We start from the raw sequence: 19,768 nt of genomic DNA on the forward strand, positions 1-19,768 counted from the left end.
AATATAAAAGGTGGGGTCCTTACTGTTGCTCGGGTGGTAAACTCTCAGGAGTTTCAACTCCCGGTCAAGAGTTCGAGTGCCATAGGTGGTGAAATTCCACCAGCGTGAGTGTGTGGGGTGTGTGTCTGTGTGTAATAATAATTAAATAATATATATATACCTGTCTTGTGTGCTTTCTTCGTTAGGCCCATCATTTCAAGAAGAAAAGACAAAATGCTGATATGGGGCCGATAAAAAGGGTGTTTTTTTGGATCTTTCTACCGGAAATGCAGTGAGGAAATGGGGGGTGAAAGCAACGGCAGGGAAAGTGACAGTAGAAAGGGAGAGGAAAAGCAAAGAGAGGAAATGGAGAGTAAGAGCCATTTCCGTCAGGAGGAGGGGTATTTTCATCTTGAATTTCGGTCTCCGCACATGGAGGTCTAAGTTGCAAAACAAGGTTTGTCTTCTTTCATAAAAACAGCCGGATACAAGGTGGGGTCCACAGTCCTAAATTTCTCATTTCCGCTGGCATATGCAGTTAGGGACCGCGGATCAGGTGGTGTTGCCCACACCACTGCCGGGGTAGGGTGGTGATATGTTGGCCCTATGAATCCCACTTTGATTTATGTGTTTTATATCCACACCGTTTATATGTTTTGACAGCTTTGAGTTCCACTTTGAGTCATGTGTTTTATATCCACACCATTCGTATGTTTTGACAGCTTATTCAAGTGGACTACGCCATAGAAAACAACCTTGATTGAATGTGCCCCATTAAAAACTTCATGAGGGCCACAAAAGTTTTAGTTCAAACTGGTGTTTGTGTTTTCCATTCAGGTATGTGTGATCTTATCAACAAGTTGATTTGGCAAATAAACGTTACATTGAGCTGAAGAAAGTTTCAACCGTGAATGTCATTATTCCCACTCTTTCATATGCTGTGATCCACTTAACCTTCGGTTCTGCTTCATCTTTCTATTGATAGCATAAAATGAGCTATAAAAAAGGATGGACGGAGTAGATATAAAACATATAAATTAAAGTGAGCGCACGTCACCCAACACATCACCACGCTACCGTGGGATGGTGCGGCACCAAATCGTGTAACACTTGATACAAAGATTTCCCGGAACATAGAGCTTTGTGGGGCCCACCGCATTACCTGCGTAAAATCCACTCTGTCCATCAGTTTCGTCTGAACATGTTAGATGAGATCCCAGAAATAAGGTAGTTCCAAAGACCCAAGTGGGCCATATAACAAGAAACAGTAGTGATTGACGGTGGTAACTGAATAATCACCGTTTCCTTTCGTCTACCTCCCTTGATTTTCTCGTTTTAGGTGGCATGTCCTAAAATGAGCTCACAAAATGGATGGACCGCATGGATTTCCCACAAACATCATAGTGGACCCCACCTTCATCCCTTAACATGAGATGGAGAAATTGATGGCCGGAGTGGATGCCACACGGACATCGTGGTGGGCTCAACGGAGTTTCCGCGTACATTGTACATGCCTACGTGAGATTTACGCCTGGTCACAGGATTTTGGATTTCATGCGGGATCCGCGCATCCAAGAGAGAACCAACTTTGGTTGCGAAATAAGCAGCTTCTCCACACGCACCTTTTACACGTAAGAACATGAAACTTGCATCGAATCTAAGATTTGTACTACTGGGTCCTACAGTCAGGGTCGCACCCACATCATGGTTCTGGGGTGGCAGCCCCACTCCACATGACCTTTACTGACGGTTGTGCTGGACGCCGCTAAATCGTCTAGAAAATCGGTGAAAGCTACGAATAAAACCGTAGCTAAAGATAGCTAGCCCACAGTATGACCGTAGCTATCTGTACCGTAGCTTTTTAAAAATTTGCTACGAATTAAATCCGTAGCGATATAGGTCATGGCCACGGAAAATTCGTAGCCATAAAGAAAATCTTTATTATCAAAAAGTTTTAAAAAAAAAAAAAAATGAATAAAAGAAAAGGTGACCTACATGTATCCTAGTTTTTTTTTTTTATTAAGTTTACACCAGTCTAAGCAGTTAACATACCTTGGTTAATGTCAATGATCTCCTTGTTGCCCATTGTTTCCAAGGGACTGGTTTCTTCTGTCGATCTTTGGTGAGTTGTGTAGCAGTAAAAGGCATCAGCACATGTATTTCGGAATCCTTCAGTAGGTTCAGGCCCTCAATGATATTGAGGTTCACCACCTGTGAGCAGAGGTTCTCTGTTTTGTCTACCAGAAGCTCAATCTTCTCACCACGGTCCAGAACCTGCACAAAGGCAACCTTGACAGGGTCATTGTCAACTTCAAGAATAGGCTCAAATTTTACAAACATGGCTTTATGTTTCTATCCTACAATTTATTCAATCAAGTCAGAAAACACATGATCAATAACAGTGAATCTTAATCTGTGAATACCGCTACAGCTGTATGGAAAGGTTAGATCTAAAATTTCTTAAAGGGGCTGAATATTGATATCAAGTGACTGAATTCCTATTTGAAACAAAAGCAGTCATTAAAGCCAACCTCTCATGATTTTGAACAAGCCAAAACAATATATTATTAGAACATACCTTTGAATGAGTTTAGATTTTCTCTATTGTAACTTTAATTTTTATGAAGGATATGGATAAAACACTTGACAATATAACTATCACAGGAAGAAAGCACAGCATTAACAGTACCCAAGGTCAGACCACCATATAATTTAATCAATCAAAACAATGCCAATATTACAGGAAAGCACTAAAATACAACTCCCTTGTTGTAAAATGCAGAAACCAAGTTTAAAGCAGCAACAAAAAAGATGGTTTGAATTTTCTTGAAATGATCAAACCCCCTGCCATTTATATATCATCTACATCAGCCCTGGAAAAAAGGAATTTTATAGCGTATGGCTACTGATATGAAAACACTAAGTTGATGTGAAGACACATGAGGATACACTTAAGGCCATAAGTAACTTCCACAGAAATGGGCAGCAATAGGAGACTTCCAGCCTGAAAAGAATTGAAAGAAACAACAAATAGAGCACTAAAACACTTTATTATGGGGAATTCAATGATCATTTTATGATACAGATAGAAAGATCAAGATAATCCGAGTTGGGAGAAAACTCCTGAACTGAAGCAGGAAAACAGAACCAAGTGAAATGATGCAATACCATGGGAGGTATGCACAAAACACATGAAATTTATAAAAAGATTTAAGATACCTGCTGGACGCATGTGAATTGTCCCAGCCCAATCCCCAAGCCCCAAGAACCTATGAACATTTCAAAAAATTTAAAAAAGAGAAGGATGGAAAATGAAAAATGTTCAGTGAAAAGGGGCCATAAAACTGAAGTCCAAAGAGAGCAAGAATGCAAAGCAAATGAATATGGTGTGGTTTGGTTACGTTAGGATAGATGTGGGAACCACCCTTTTATACAAAGGAGGATGTGCTCTCCCACAAGGAGTGAGCGGAAACTTAGAAAATGAAAGTGTAAGTTTCCCAAAAAACATTTGCTGTGGTTCTTAGTTTCCATCCTGAATCTCTTCCATAACATATCAAGCAGGAGCATCTCAACAAGTTGCAAGTCAGTGAGTAGTGTCTTTATTCTTTTATTACCAGAAAAACCTCCATATTCAAACAGTGGTTTGAGTGGATATCACATACATATTCCTTGTGTTCTACCCAGAATACCAACCATCTGCTGATCAGATGGGGCTATACATATACATAGGATGCAGGCCATTCACCCAATATTTTAAAGCATTTGTTCCAAGGAAAAGTGGCCTGCACAAAGATCTCACCTGATGAACCATTCAAAGAATGAACATGCATACCACATTATCTGATCTGAACCCAACACCGACGCACAAAGAGCTACAAAGAGCTACATTACCGTTCAAAGAGCTCACCAGATTCTAATTCCCTGGTTCAAGTTAAGCCCCTACCCTTTCTACCATAACACATTGAAATAAAAATTTCATACTTCGTTGTGGCTGCACTAGTCTTTGGATAGACTCACTTTTGTTATCTTTTAGATTTTTTTTCTAAGTTTCTAAGAGCAAAAAATGTAAAATTCTCAAGTGAGAGTGGCAACTTAGTTTCAAGATGGATTTGCTAATATTCAGATGATCCAATCATATGCCAAGTCAAGAAGATTTCAAAAAAATAACATTGAAATTGCATTGTTAAGAATAACTATTTGGCCGAATCTAGTAAAGGCAACTTGTCATAAGTACCTGCTATATTTCATCAGCTTCTTCATCTTCTTTCTTCCCTAGCTTAATTTTAGATCCTTCATTAAAAACTACTCAAGAAATGGGGATCCAAATCAATAACATTTACAAAAAAAAAAAATCCATTAAAAAGGGGAAGGGACTAGCTCAGATGAGTAAGGGGAACATCAAATCCTGCAACACAATCAAGATGTTGAGCCACCTACAGTAATGAGCTGGGTAACAGTCAACAGATGCCTTACTTCATGGTGTATCCATGATGGAACCAAGGTTGGGAGTGTACCCAAGTGAGATTCTTACTTCATGGTGTATCCATGATGGAACCCATCATGGTCTGGGTTGCTGTAAATCCTAAAATTAATCAGTTCGCTTTCTTAAAAAAAAAAAAGCATGCAAGAATGTCTTTGCTACATTGCACATATGCTACAAGTATACATGTAGTGTACCTTGCAGAGTGGGCCTTCAAAGCTGTAGATTTGTTTTGCAAATTGTGCTTAGCATTATCTAACTGCACAAGCAACCAATCAAAATGTCTCAATAAAACAAATGATCATCCCCACTGGACATGTCCAGTGAAGTTGGTCATCTGACTCATGAAAATTTGTCCATTTAGGACATTTTTGGATACATGGAATTCAAGGGAAAGAAAGAAAAAGTTATAATAATCATTCCACAAGGCAAAAGAAAGGAAAGTTAATCATAATCAAATGATTATTTTGAGATTATTGAAAAATGAATTCTATTTTAAGGATCTTATTAGGATAACAAGTGAAAATCTTATATTTATTAGATAATCTTTAAAAAATCCCAACTATAAAAAATGTTAACAATTCTTTTGTGAATTGATGGTTCTTTGCCATCCAAATAACACAAAAACTCACATCATGGCCAGCCACAGGTTGAGAACTCTGTTTTTGGTTGGCAGCCCAAGCATGGAAACATGAAATCCTCCATACATGGGTTATAACCTAATGACTAGAGCAATATCAAACCCAACTTCCAAGTATAAAGAAGAACGGAAAATGAAATCCACACTGAATATATAGCACACATGAATAAAGAGCCTCACCTGAGCTCGAGCCCTCTAGAGCTCCTGTACTGGCTAAGTTAATCCTACTAGACTCTAGCTGTTGAACATAAGCCTGTTGAAGATGAAAATAACAAAAAATAGAATTTAAAGTTAGGATCTCCTTGCAAAGCACACAATCAATTCCATTCCAGTGATTGTAGTGCTAAAATTTTCTTGGCAAATCCAGCATGTGGCTTCACCAATCAAATTCTTCATATCACTGAAAGAGAAAAAAATCATTCAATCCCATAATATGGCAAAATGTGATAGATATTCTACACAACCAGAAACCACGTTCAGAGAAATACAAATACAGAAATATATGAAGGGATGAAGAATGCTCACATGCCGCACTCAACACTGGTTCCATGGTTGCAGAAGGGGCAACTAAAGACAGTATCAAGCTTGTCCATCCACTTCTTAGGAGGTGGCTTTGCCCTTGACTTCCTCTTCCCCATGTTTCAAATCCAGTCCCTTACCTCAGTATCCCTGGGTGAATCATAATGTAAGTTCATATCCACGCTAATAAATGTATCAACTAATTCCCAACTTCTATCATACAGGTAAGTATTCATAAAGGACTAGGCAATCTCGTTAACAGCAACTTTAGTTTACTTGCTTGTTAACTGATTCAAAACATGATCCACAAACTCTGCCATGTGAGATTCTGTCAGCACATGGCACTCCTAGGCATTTTAACACAACATGAGAAAAGGATGGCACCATGTAAAAGAAGCATGTAACAATCAGGTCAGATCAATATGCCAAAGCCACAGTCCAACTGAGAGTTGAAATGTAAGCTTCTGAAAGTAGTTGTATTTTCATTGGAGTTGGGAACATCACTTATTACTCTCATTCCAAAGAAAAAAGGAGTGGGTCCTTGAGGGATTTCTGGCTAATCAGATTGATTGAAAGTCCCTACAAAATCCATGCTAAAATACTACCATCCACTTACAAAAGGTGCTAGGAAATGTATCTCGAAGGTGCAGGGAGCTTTTGTATATAGCAGACAGATATGGAACTTTGATTGCCCACAAGTGCATCAATTCCCAGTATATGGAAGGCAAAATGGGAATCAGATGAAAATACAACAGTTGTCATTGGCCTTTTCCTGCATGAAAATCAAGTTCTCAATCAGAAGGACTAGAGCTGTAATGGAAAAAAATTCTAGAAGCTCCAAACAACCTATAAATCAGTCACATTTTCAAGAATACAGAGGTCAAGTAATACATTATGCAACATATCCAATTGCAGCATCCCATTATTTATCAAGATGGTAAGAGTCCATTACGGATTTTCATCAAATGCTTGGTGGGAAGTCAACAAACCTCAGGTTCCAACACCCGCACGGAAAATGCCCCTCAACCCTGAAAAATCCTTAATGGCTCACGTTTCAACTGAACAAATCAATGGTCATGCAGATCCTCTCCGCGTGATTATTAGCCCCCATTCAAATTAACATTGATGGGATGAAAAACAAATTCCAAGCATCCAAACAGACCCAAACCCCACCCATTCATCAAAAATCAGTTATTATATCAAAGACATGAGTGGTACAGTAGATGGTTAAGATTCTGACTTCCAGTGTTAGCTACAGTAGATGAGTGGTACTTTCAAAGACTAACTGAGTGAACAAGTTGTGTTAGCAGTGGATAAAAGACATGACACATGCAGGTCATATATCAAAGACAGCAGTTTGCTAAACATATATGGAGAGAAAACAAGCAGCAAGTAGCTGGGTCCTTACTCATTCCTCAGTGGTAGACTCACAAGAGTTTCAACATGAGGTCATGGGTTCGGGTGCCCATTGTGGTGAAATCCCACTGTGGTGTGAGTGCGTGTTATATATATATATATATATATATATATATATATATATATAAGTAGCAGCATCCATAGCTGGGTCAGGGTCACCCAAGCCCAAGCCAATAGAACATGATCTTGGCCTGAGCTCGATTTGGGATGACCCAGCAAACCAAATAGAAATTAAGCACGCAACTACCCAACATGATATGCATTTTTAGTTATATATATATGTTAATCATAAAAAAATATATACGATCAAGATATATTCCAGACCTGACTGGATCCAGCCCAACCTGACAGGCAGAAGATCCTCAACCAATTTCTGGCTCAATTAGTAATTAGGCGTAAATGTCCATTAGATCCAGAACAACAGAGCGAGGAGTCTGGAGTCTGGACCCAAGCCTGAGTGGGCCTGACCGTTCACACCCTTAACAATAAAATAGGAAATAGATATTAAAAGAAGAAAAAGAAAGGCAATGAAGTAGTAACTAGTTATATCGTGTTGCACTTGCAGAGATGCAATCCTAGGGTAGCATCTAAATGACCCAACTTTCCTAGTGCATTAGATCGAAAGCCACACAGGCTTCGAAAACAGAACAGAATAACAGATAGCCTATGGACTCCGTTTCTGATTCTGCTTTTAGCTAGTTTCAACGCCTTACCTAATTCAAGATGGATCATAAACAAGATGATACAAGGACACCACACTAAAGAAAAGCATTAAGCTATACTTGCATATCAAAAATGGATTCATCTTAAGTTGTTTGTTTGAGTCTTCAGAAATTTCAAGTTGTCCTCATGATGCTTGATCTTTAATCCCAACTTTTGCAGATCGCATAGAAGCTAAAGGTTTCAGCATTTTCTAAATCTAGCTACTCTCGAGAGAAACAAAGCATTTCATAGTTCTAAAGAAAATTCCACTAATTAGGGATTTTCAGTTTTTTTTTTTAATCTATAATCCACAATTAGGGAATCAACACTACAAAATCCCTAATTAGGGATTCGAAACTCAAAAATTCCCAAAACACAAATCATTACACAATGTTACTTTAAGGATTAAAAAATGCCAAAAAAATGCCCAAATTGATATGAATAGATAGATAGATAGAGAGAGAGAGAGAGAGAGAGAGAGAGAGAGAGAGAGAGACCTGATATTGCATAATGATCCTTAATCTGCTAGACCAAATAAAAGAAGAAATAAAAGAGGGAGAGAGAGGGAGAGGGAGAGGTAGATCGAGAGGAGAGGGAGAGGGGAGTCGAGAGTGAAGAGGGAGAGAGAGATCGAGCGGAGAGGGAGAGGCTGAGAGGTAGATCGAGCGGAGAGGGAGAGGTGTAGAGAGAGAGAATTTGCGGTGGGGAGAGATTTGCGGTGGGGAGAGAGAGGGAGAGCGGGCGGCAGAGAGAGGGAGAGAGAAAGAGTCGCGCTAGGTATAGGGTTTTTTTCTTTTTCTTTTATATATACGGACCCTGCCGGCAGCCGTTAAAACTGGCCGCCCACAAAAAGTCGGCCCATGGGTCGGCCAAAGCCCTGTTTCTTGTAGTGGTTCAAGAAGACTCGGTCACACCATCCCATGCTGAATTCAACCCTTCCACTACCTTTGAAGATGAATTCAACATGTTCGCTACCATTGAAGATTACTTGGACATGTCCTCCGACGATGAATTTGATTTGCCCATTGATGAATCATACATGGTCCACAATGGAAATATCACCCGTTTTTATTGGTAAAGTGTCCATGAAAAATTGGATGAAATAGTATGTGAATCCCAAGTGCCCACACTATCCATAGAAATTCAGTTGAAAGAATACTGCAGACGGATAGATGTAGAGGGACATCAATCCGAGGAGGAATTTCGTACAGTGGTGGAGACGTTCTCGAATGATCTCCACAATTTCTTGGAAGCCGAGACATCTAAAAGGCATGTTGCTGAGATGGTTTCCCACCTGAACATTCATACAAATTGTGTTGAATCAGTGGCCTTGAATATTAGTGATATAGCAAAGAAGGCCCATGAAGTGGGAAGGAAGATGGTACACATTGTTGCTGATTTTGAAGTTTTGATATTGGTTGAAGAAGAAGAAGAAGAAGAAGATGATGAAGAAGACGAAGAAGAAGAAGATGAAGATGAGACACTGGCTGAGGCCCTGAGAGAATCAATGGACTTGGCTTATGAAAGGAGGGCTAGTATAGTACCAGCATTAAGATCTTCAGTTGAAGTGTTGGAGAGGATGAGGTTCAACAAAGGAAAGTCAGACGAGATCAAATGTACAATTTGTCTGAATGAGTTGTGTATAGGGATGGAGGTCATACGTATGCCATGCTCACATATTTTTGATGTTGAATGCATAATTCAATGGTTGGAGATTAACCATGTGTGTCCTCTTTGCCAGTTCAAGATGCCTCAACAATTGGAGGAGATTTGATATTCTTCTTTATTTAAATCTTTAAAAATTGACTGACCCCAATTCACTTGGAGGAATGTATACTGCTTGGCAAGGAGTGAGTCTTCAGTAACAAATTCAGGCTTTTGAATATTGTGCTTGCTAACAGTGCTTTGTGCCTAATGAGACAGTGTTCTATCAAGATAAAAGCATTAATTAATATTAGAAAAGCAATTCTTTATGTTATGGAATGTGTATAATGTATAGATGTTTATAAAAATTGTTTTTTTTTTTTCATTTTTCATTTTTTTTCTTTTTTAAGGGAAAGCCTTTATCAAAAAGAATGCTTCAATTATATATATATATATATATTGGAATGCTCACATGCACACTAGTTGTCACCCTTTCTTGTGAGAACTTTTCTAGAACTCATCTCACGTGAAATGAGTCCAAAATCTGAACGGTTCATGTAATGCAGCACCTCATGTAACCATTTCGGCCCAACTTTTACCTTGATCTAAAACTTTGGTGGGCTATGGCAAAAGAAAAATAGTTTCTTCCTTTGCATCTTTCTTCTTCCATAGACTACCAAAACTTTGGAATAAGGTAAAAGTTAGGCGGGTCCTTACTCTTGCTCCGGTGGTAGACTCTAAGGAGTTTCAATGCCTGGTCAAGGGTTTCAATACCCATAGGTGGTGAAATTCCACTTAGACCATTAGGGTTTCATGGCGTGCTTCATAATGCATACCGTCCAGATTTTTAAGTTCATAGTATGGGAGATGAGTTCTCAAAAAATTTTGATGAGAATCCATGAGCACTAGTGCACAAATGAGTATTATATTTATATTAGGGTTTCATGGGGTGCTTCATATCGTATACCATCCAGATTTTTAAGCTTATAGTATGGGAGATGAGTTCTCAAAAAATATTGATGTTTGACACGCATCACGGTGGGCCCACGCTGCTCCACCTCATGGGAACTTTCCATGAGGTCGACCGCATAGAACCGTTTCCCACACACACACACACACACACACACACACACACATATATAGAGAGAGAGAGAGATGCTCACTTGCCCACCTTTTTACCTTTGCACATGTGTCATGGGCACATAATTTGGATGGTCCACGTGATGCAACACCCCTCGAAACTTTATGGGCACAATTTTTGGCATGATCCAAAACTCTAGTGGGCCATAGCAAAGAGAAATGCAAATCAAGGGAAGAAATTGTTTTCTTTTGCCATGGCTTGCCAAAGTTTTTTATCAGGCCGAAAGTTGGGATTGTGAGGTTTCAAGGGGTGCCACATCACATGGACCATTCAGATTATGTGCCCACGACACGTGTGTAAAGGTGTGCATGGGTGGTCACATAAGAAGGTATGTAGGTGAGCATTCCTCTCTCTCTCTCTCTCTCCCCCCCCCATGTGTGTGGCTTTTCTTAAGTGTTTGGCTATTTTATGTAGAGGGGTGTGAATAAGTAGCTTTTGATATATTGCTTGTAATGCCGTGATCATTATGTCACATTCATTCCCTACATATATTAGGTTTAAAGGAAACAGTAGTGAATCGTATAACTAGAAGAAAAAAAAAAATACGAGTCTGAATTAGTGAAACCATGATCTCTTACTTCCCTATATGGCTGCAACTTTAAGTGCAGGTCAACCTTTAGCTCACACGGTCTATCAAAGTCCTTGGTTTGGGTTTGGGTTGAAAAATATGAATCCTTTTAATTAATTCAGCTTGATCAAGTTTAGCTCACAGGTCAAGGGTTCGAGTATCCATAGGTGGTGAAATCCCACTAAGGCGTGTGTGGGGGTGTGTGTAAAATAAAACTATTTAAAAAAAAAAAAAAAAAGAGTTGGCCCTGACTTAGGCTGAATTAACATACCTCACATTTTCAATTTCTATGCCAAAACACTACAAATAAATAAATAAATAAATAAAAATAATTAATTAATTAATTAAATTAAATTCAACGGTCATATGGTGGTTTTCCGACGGCTAAAAGCCGTCGACGAATCACTAAGAGCTGTTGGCAAAGGAATCTACCAAAAAAAAGTGCTCCTATGGAGCCCATCGTAATACACATGAAGGCTCAAGTGAACCACATAGTAGAAAAAAATAGAGATTTGTCTATGGTGTGATCAACTTGGGGCTTCAATCTACCTCCTTTATGGGATCATGGCCTAAATTGTACTGTCAAAATGGATGGACAGAGTGGATAAACCACATACAACACGATGGGCCCCACGAGCCCCCTGACAGGACCGTCCATCTCCGTCTATGCCAAAAAGAAAAAGAGAGAGAGCCCGTGATAATTTTTTTTTTATCATCGTGGGCTCCAAGGTCTCTCTCTCTCTCTCTATCTTTCCTAACCTTCCAAATAGAAAAAATCACATTCTTTGGCTGGAAAAGGTTTTCTTTCATTTTTGGGGTTCTACTTCTTATCATCTTTGATCCATTAGGAGTTCGACAATAAAGAAAGGATTTCCGCGATCTGTTAGGAATTCGACAGATAGGAAAGGATTTTGAGATATTTTATGGTTTATTCACCTTATTTTCTATTCTACGGGTTGTTGTGGGATACAAGATTGAAATCCATTGGGATTTGAGGGATTCTTGGGTTCTCCCTCAGATCTAGCAAATTTCTGAAGAGAGCTAGAATTTATAGCGAAAAGGGAAGGGATTTTGGCTTCCCTATGTTCGATCTGCAAGAGAAAGGATTCTAGCGTGTCAATTTGAAGGTATTGGATTTTTTTGGTTTCTTTCTTGAAAGAAGAAATTCAATGTTTTTACTCTGATGTCCGGATTCTAGGGTGTCAATTTGAAGCTATTGGATTTTTTTGGTTTCTTTCTTGAAAGAAGAAATTCAATGTTTTTACTTTGATGTCCTCCACAACGAACACTTTCTTCAACTCTTAATACTGTTGCTCTGAATTTTTAACTGTTGCCATCTAATACTCAATTTAATTAATTTTTCCATGCAGCCGATTACTTTCAAGGCATTTCTTTTGATATTGTATCATCCTTTCATGCATGTATATTTATTTGCTAAGATTTGCCTATGTATACTTGAACACCTTGTTCCTTTATGAACTTATCCATGTATTGATCTAAAGTTTACATGCCAACCTTTAAATGTTTTTAAGACACTTTCTTTTCTTTTTTCTTCAATTCTCTTCTTCTTCTTCCTCTTCTTTTTTATGTCTTAGATGTCATGAATATTTGCTTGGCTTCTATTGGCAGCAAGTCTGAAGTGGGCGTAATGGGTATCCTATTGTCCATTGCCAAAACCTAGTACATATTGGATGAGATGCCCAAATTTCAGTAATAAAAAAAAAAAGTCTCGTAATTCCACAAAATACATTAAAATATGTTAACAAACATTTGTAAATACTTAAAATACGGGCTAATAATAAGTGAATTTGGAGGTTTTAAGTGAGTTGTGCTCTGAAATGAAACCCATATGTATTGGGCGATACTTATTGGTTTCGGATGCTACTCCAAAATCTTTCTTGGAGTCATGGCAGCAGCTGGTTAACTAATGTAGTGCCCGATGTTCTCTTCTTCTTTTTTTAATCTTTTAATCGTGATTTCCTCGTATATCCATATATCCATGTGTTGTTATTCTGTATCTAATGGCATGAAGCAATGCTAACAGCTTTTCTGTCATGTTGATTTAGTGAAATGCTTCAGTTTCATTCAGTAGCCCCAACTTGGAGAAGTAAAAGGTAGGCTGGTTGTGTATGCACAAGAATTTTGATAGAAAAACCATATCGGATTGTACTGGTAGGACAGCTTAGCTTATGTATACAAACTTGATCACGGTTTAATGGTGAAGACCAAAGACAAGCTTACATTGTGGCCAGCCCACTTGCACCAAGAACTAGACATGCCAATTGTATTTCGCCTTAACATTTACTAGCCTAGTAAATCTTGGAGCAGCTTCTTGATGATCCTTTACCTCTTTATATGGTGGTGTTTAAACAATTGCTAGAACTAAGCATATAGTTGTGTGGCAAATTTGATCAGTTTACTTTGAATACTTTGAAAATCAACTAATCTAATGTCAAGGAAAAAAAAAATGCAAATGATCAAAGAAAGAGGGGAACAGAAGCATCATTGCTAACTAGTCTCCTTAGATGCATAATTTGAGACCTGTTAATCTGTCTCCCCAACCAGACTCCACACACTTCCAATTTCATTGCCTGAACCAGTATTCCCTCTCCATTCCCAATTTCTGATGTGGTGGCTCCTCCACCGGTGAATCTTCCACTCCCTTCCCCTGCCTTTCTGGGGGCCCTGGCTCTCAAAATGATAGGATATATGCACCTGGAAGCTCAACCTATCCACCCCTGCCACCCCCAAAGAAGCTTGAAATTCAACATTCAGATCATCCTGATTAACAGGATGAACGTTGTTCAGCTACTAGACCAACAGGTTTTATTGCACTGCACCTGTTCCCCACTGTTGACAGAGCACTGTAAAAGCTGTTGGTAAGTGGACTCTCTAGTGAAGCTATGTAGATGGTCCACGGTGGCTCAGAAATCCTCAGAAATCCTTTCTATCCAGAGTATGAGAGCTGCTGCTAGCCAGATGGGTCCCAGGATCAGCAAATCCCCTTTGCAGGTGATCCACAGATGCTTGACCAAGAGCATTACCATTCTAGAATAATCTCGTACATCTAGGAACAGTGTCAGGGCCTGCACTCCTGAGAATCACTGTCACAACAAACACATTTGGACACTATTTGTATGCCTGCCTATTGAAGAACCACATCAACCAGCACACCTTGTGCATAACCTTCCATAAGAACACCGCCAGCTTCGGTGGAATATACTTATTACAGGCCCAGCGTGTCCACGACTAGATAAGACGCTTAGCCCGAACATGCTCCTAACCAGACTATAGGGAGAACTTACCTGAAGATTTCAAGGCCCATATGAATCAATCATCCCTGTCCATGACCTTTATATTTTTCCCCTGCATGCACTGAAGAATGTCAGCCAGCACCGCATCCTCAAGATCCAAGAAGTTCCAAGCTCCATCCTGAACCAAAAAATAGCTACTCTGGCATCCTGGAGATGCTCCGGGATTCTAACTTCATTCGCACCAGCCAAAAGCCCAAGTCCTGTCAAATTTTGAGACCAAAAATCCATCTCACACCGGAAAACTATCAATCTAAAATGTTGAAAGGTAGTCAGAAGCTTCCAGGCTAGGTCCTTCCACAACTTCAATCCCCCCAGCCTAAGAGATACAATCAGTTTTGATAAATTTGTTAAGATACTTGACCCCAAAAAGCTTTGCCCAAAGAGATTCACCCAACAATAAGTTCCAACACATCTTAATGCGGAAGCTTTGCATCACATCCTCCAACCTTCTTACTCCTAAGCCTCCTTCTGACATTGGAAAGAAGATTCTAGCCCATTTAACCCAATGCCTGTATTTCTTGCCCTCTGATTCACTCCAAAATAAATCCAAGAGCACTACCTCCATTTTTTTATGGATGAATATTGGGATTTTAAAAGCAACCAAGACATGCATAGGATAGCTAGCTAGCACATACTTGATGATTAGTGTAATTCTCCTCGCCAATGACAGCAGCTTCACTTTTCATCCTTTGATTTTTCTTGGTCATCTGAACAAGGAAGAGTGAGTGGCTAACCTGAAGCCTCCCCTTCAAAAGAGGAACCCCCAGATAGGACATGGGCAAGGCGGTCTGCTTGAAACCTGTCAGTTGAGTGATGCTCTGAGCATGAGAGCCTATCACCTTGTCGAATGATAATAAGTAGCTTTTCCTTGCACTAATCCTTTGTCCTGATGCCTTCTCACAATTCACTAGAAATTTCTTCCTTTCCTAAACCAGGGATTGCCTGCCATTGAGAAAGAATCACGTCATCAGCAAAGAGAAAATGGGATATCAACGGGCATAATCAGGGCAGGTGGAACGGTTAGCATGCACCGGATATCATGAGGTTTCTGACTCCCCTACTCAGAACTTTCGCTGTTAAGATAAATATGCTAGAAGAAATCAGATCACCTATCAAAGCCCTCGGAAGGACATGAAGAAACCTATAGCTCGACCATTAATAATAATAATACAAAACCAGTAGTCATTCCAACGCCTTTCCATCATATCTATGCAGCCCTGAGCAAAGCCAAACTTTTGGAGGACTAAGGAAATGAAGCTCCATTCAAGCAGATCATACGCCTTTTCCATATTCAGCTTCAAGATGAGATTATCTCCACAAACCTTCTGGTCAATTTCATTCACAATTTAACTAGTTATATTAATGTTCTTAGCAATCAATCTTCCTTGAACAAAAGTTCCATGTTCTTTTAGGACGATATGGGGAAGGATGCTTGCTAATCACATAGCAACAATCTTAAAGAAAACCTTGTATATGCATTTGCAAAGACTCATGGGACTGAAGTCTATTAGATACTTCGGGTTAGCTGTTTTCAGGACCAAGCAAATCAATGTGCATAAAAAGGACATGAAGATAGGACCACCTGAGAAAAATTTGCAAGCATCAATAGAGATATCCTCTCTAACAATATCTCAAGCATGAGTAAAAGAAGCTTCTAGAGAAGCCATCTGATGCAGGACATGAAAATTAAATATGATATGCAAGATCTCAGGCTTTAGATTATACTAATTCAGAAACAATCACATAAAATTCCACATCCCATACAAAAGTTCAAATATTCAAGCAAGGGGAATTTGTACGGGTCCAGGCCTACACAGGCTAGGGCTGGATCAGTAAAATTATGGAACAAACGACACTCAAAGGGAAGTAAAAAATCATCCACACATGCACAGCAATCAGTCCCTAATCTAAGGGATTCACCAATTCCAATTTGGAAAACCCTAGGGTAAAAAAAGGGACAAATAAATTGAAAGTAATACAATCTATGGTTAGGGTTAAGGAGAAAAGGTATGAGAGGAATAAAATAGGCAGAAATCTAAACCTGTAGATAGTCCCCGCGCACGGACAGCGGGCCAGGCCTGTCGCATGTGCGAGGGGGCGCCGAACGTGGAAAGCGCCTCCTTGGCTCTGGTCGGCCAGGGGAGGGCTTCAAAACCCCCAAGTTTCGTGTCGATCGGATGCGCGGTCTGTGCGCAGTGCTCCACCGAAGTTTCAGCCATCCTGCAGGGCCAGAATCTGGAATTCTGCTGTAAAGAGGAAAACTGTTGCAATAAAGGTGGTAGGAGATGAGAATTAGAGGTGGTAGAGGATGAGGGTGAATCAGGATCGATGTGGCTTCGCACCACGGTAGTTAGTCCTTCAATGAAAAGAGAGCTTCGCACCCAATTGGATTTCCACAACTCGAAAACTCAGAAGAGTAGAAAAACGCAGAATTTTAATTAAGCTTCAATCAATAAAAAAGCTACAAGGGGTGCCTATTTATAAGAAAAAACCTATACCCCAAAACTCGCGCCATGTGCGCAACCTATTACTTGGCGATTAAGTAAACCAAAATAAAAACTAATCAAAGAAATTTCAAGCATCCATGATACTCTAAATAACATTAATAAGCAAAACCTAAAATATAAGATTAATCCAACTAATGGGTCACCATCATAAGATCCCATGATGGGCTTTACTTGACTACCAGGTCCACTCCAATGAACCAAAACTCAGTCTTCTACCTAGGAGGCCCTCCCTGGATGTCGTCATCGATCCAGATCGACGGTGGGGCCCTCCTCCTCCTTGTGTACGTACGTAGGGGGCAGTGTGCGTGTGCGTAGGCGCTTGATGTCCCTATCAACTCTCCCCAGCTGCGAAGATTTCGCCACTGACGAAATAAAACTCCTGAACCACTCCAAGATGTCAAGATCAAGTCTCTGAAGCTCCTCCTCAGTGAGCCACGTGATGTCTGAAGCTGGGCGTGACTTCCATTTAACCAGGTACTTCTGAAACCTGTTGTCCGATGTTGAAACTATCTGATGGTCCAAGATATCCTCTATTACCTCTCTGGGTGTGGGAAGGGTAGGTATGGGAGGCAAAGGCTGAGAAGATGGGTTGGGACGGGTAGGTATGGGAGGTAGAGGCTGAGAAAATGGGTCAGGAAGGATAGGTATGGGACGTGGTAGCTGGGAAGATGGGTCAGGACGGGTAGGTATGAGAGATAAAGGCTGGAAAGATGGGTCGAGAGGGGGCCATGGATCAAGGGAAATGTTTGGGGAATCAGGATGGTTAGGTGATATACTGAACAATGTATCAGTGGTCCCCTGAAATGAAACTAGATCTTCCTCATTGAATGTGAAACTACTTCCCATGGAAGGTGGAAGATCTACCACATATTCATTGAGACTGTTTCGTTTTATAATTTTAAATGGTCCAGTGCTACACGCATGTAATTTACGAATGGCTCCTTAAGGGTACTGCTCTGGCCTGATGCAGACCGTCACAGAGTCCCTTACTTTGAATTCCTTGAAACGTTTATGTTAGTTTGCAGAAATTGTATAATGTTCATTACTAGTCATGGTCTTCTGCCTGATTTTTTGATGCCATGAATGAATGTGATGTGCAAAAGACTCTAACGGCCTATGGGACAATGACATAGGGACAAGATCAATAGATTTCCTAGGTTTATAACCAGTAACGACTTCACAAAGACTTAGATCTGTGGTCCTATCGATAGAATTATTAAACGCAAACTCGGCTATAGGTAGTATGGTGTCCCATGTTTTGGTGTGCCCTATATCCATCATGGGGGAAAACTCATTCTGTAGATCATCAGGAAAGACATCACGAAACTCATCCACTACCAGAATGGCCTTAGTGGGTAACTCTACATTAACCTCTGGTGTACTCTTCCCAATGGTGGGGTTTGTCCTGGCGGATGTCTCTAGTTGGGTATTGCGCACATCAAATTGCTCAAAGCATTGGTCTATATGTTGTTCCCAACGCTTACCCAAAGACTCAAACTACTGGGACAACTTGTTTAGTGACTCTTGCAAATGTTCCGTGTTTTTTTTTATATAAGAAACAACCTAGTTTCTAAAAACGAAAAAGGAAGTTTCTAAAAAAAATTTAGAAAAGTTTCTAAAAACAAATTAGGAAGGTTGCTAAAAAAACAACCTACTTTCTAAAAATAAAAAGTAAGTTAGTTTCTAAAAAAAAGGAAAAAGGAAAGTAAACTAGTTTCTAAAAAAAGAAAAAGGAAAGGAAATTAGTTTCTAAAAACATATTAGAAAGTTTATAAACTTAAAAATAGAAAGCTACGTTAATTTCTAAAATAATTCAAATAAGGGGATAACAGAAAATTTCAGCAGCATATGTCAGGGTTTATGGACCTCTAAACAACCATATATGATGAGAATTGATACGTAATGGATATAAACAACTAAACCTTAAACATGTAATGCATTCCCCTATAAGAACCCTAGGCTCTGATACCAAATTTGATGTAGGACTTGAAAATTAAATATGATATGCAAGATCTCAGGCTTTAGATTATACTAATTCAGAAACAATCACATAAAATTCCACATCCCACACAAAAGTTCAAACATTCAAGCAAGGGGAATCTCTGTGGGTCCAGACCTATACAAGCTAGGGCTGGATCAGTAAAATTATGGACTAAACGATACTCAAAGGGAAGTAAAAAAATCATCCACACATGCACAACAATCAGTCCTTGATCCAAGGGATTCACCAAATTCAATTCATAGAACCCTAATGTAAGAAAAAGGGCAAATAAATTGAAAGTAATGCAATCTAGGGTTAGAGTTAGAGAGAATAGGTATGAGAGGAGTAAAATAGGCAGAAATCTGAACCTGGAGATAGTCCCCATGCACGGACTCAGGCCTGTCGCACGTGCGAGGGGCGCCGAATGCGAAAAGCGCTTCCTTGGCTCTGGTTGACAAGGGGAGGGCTTCAAAACCCCCAAGTTTCGTGTCAATTGGATGCGCGGTCTGTGCATGGTGCTCCGCTGAAGTTTCAGCCCTCCTGCAGGGCCGGAATCTGAAATTCTGCTGTAAAGAGGAAAACTGTTGCAATAAAGGACAGATTTGAAGTGCGGATGGTGGTAAGAGATGAGAAATAAAGATGGTAGAGGATGGGGGCAAATCGGGATCGATGTGGCTTCACACCACGGAAGTTAGCCCTTCGATGAAGGGAGAGCTTCGCACCCAATTGGATTTCCACAACTCGAGAACTCAAAGGAGTAGAAAAACGCAGAATTTTTATTAAGCTTCAATCAATAAAAAAGCTACAAGGGGTGCCTATTTATAAGAAAAAACTTATACCTCAAAACTCGCGCCTTGTGCGCAACCTATTACTTGGC

The 19,768-nt window shown here is 39.8% G+C and overlaps 1 pseudogene; it reads right to left on the minus strand.

Moving 5' to 3' along the window:
• Nucleotides 1-4,972: 4,972 nt before the first annotated feature.
• Nucleotides 4,973-19,768, minus strand: part of LOC131249695 (pentatricopeptide repeat-containing protein At1g64583, mitochondrial-like) — a 28,168-nt pseudogene continuing 13,372 nt past the window's right edge.

Source organism: Magnolia sinica, chromosome 6, assembly GCF_029962835.1.
Source record: "Magnolia sinica isolate HGM2019 chromosome 6, MsV1, whole genome shotgun sequence".
Classification (NCBI taxonomy): Eukaryota; Viridiplantae; Streptophyta; class Magnoliopsida; order Magnoliales; family Magnoliaceae; genus Magnolia; species Magnolia sinica.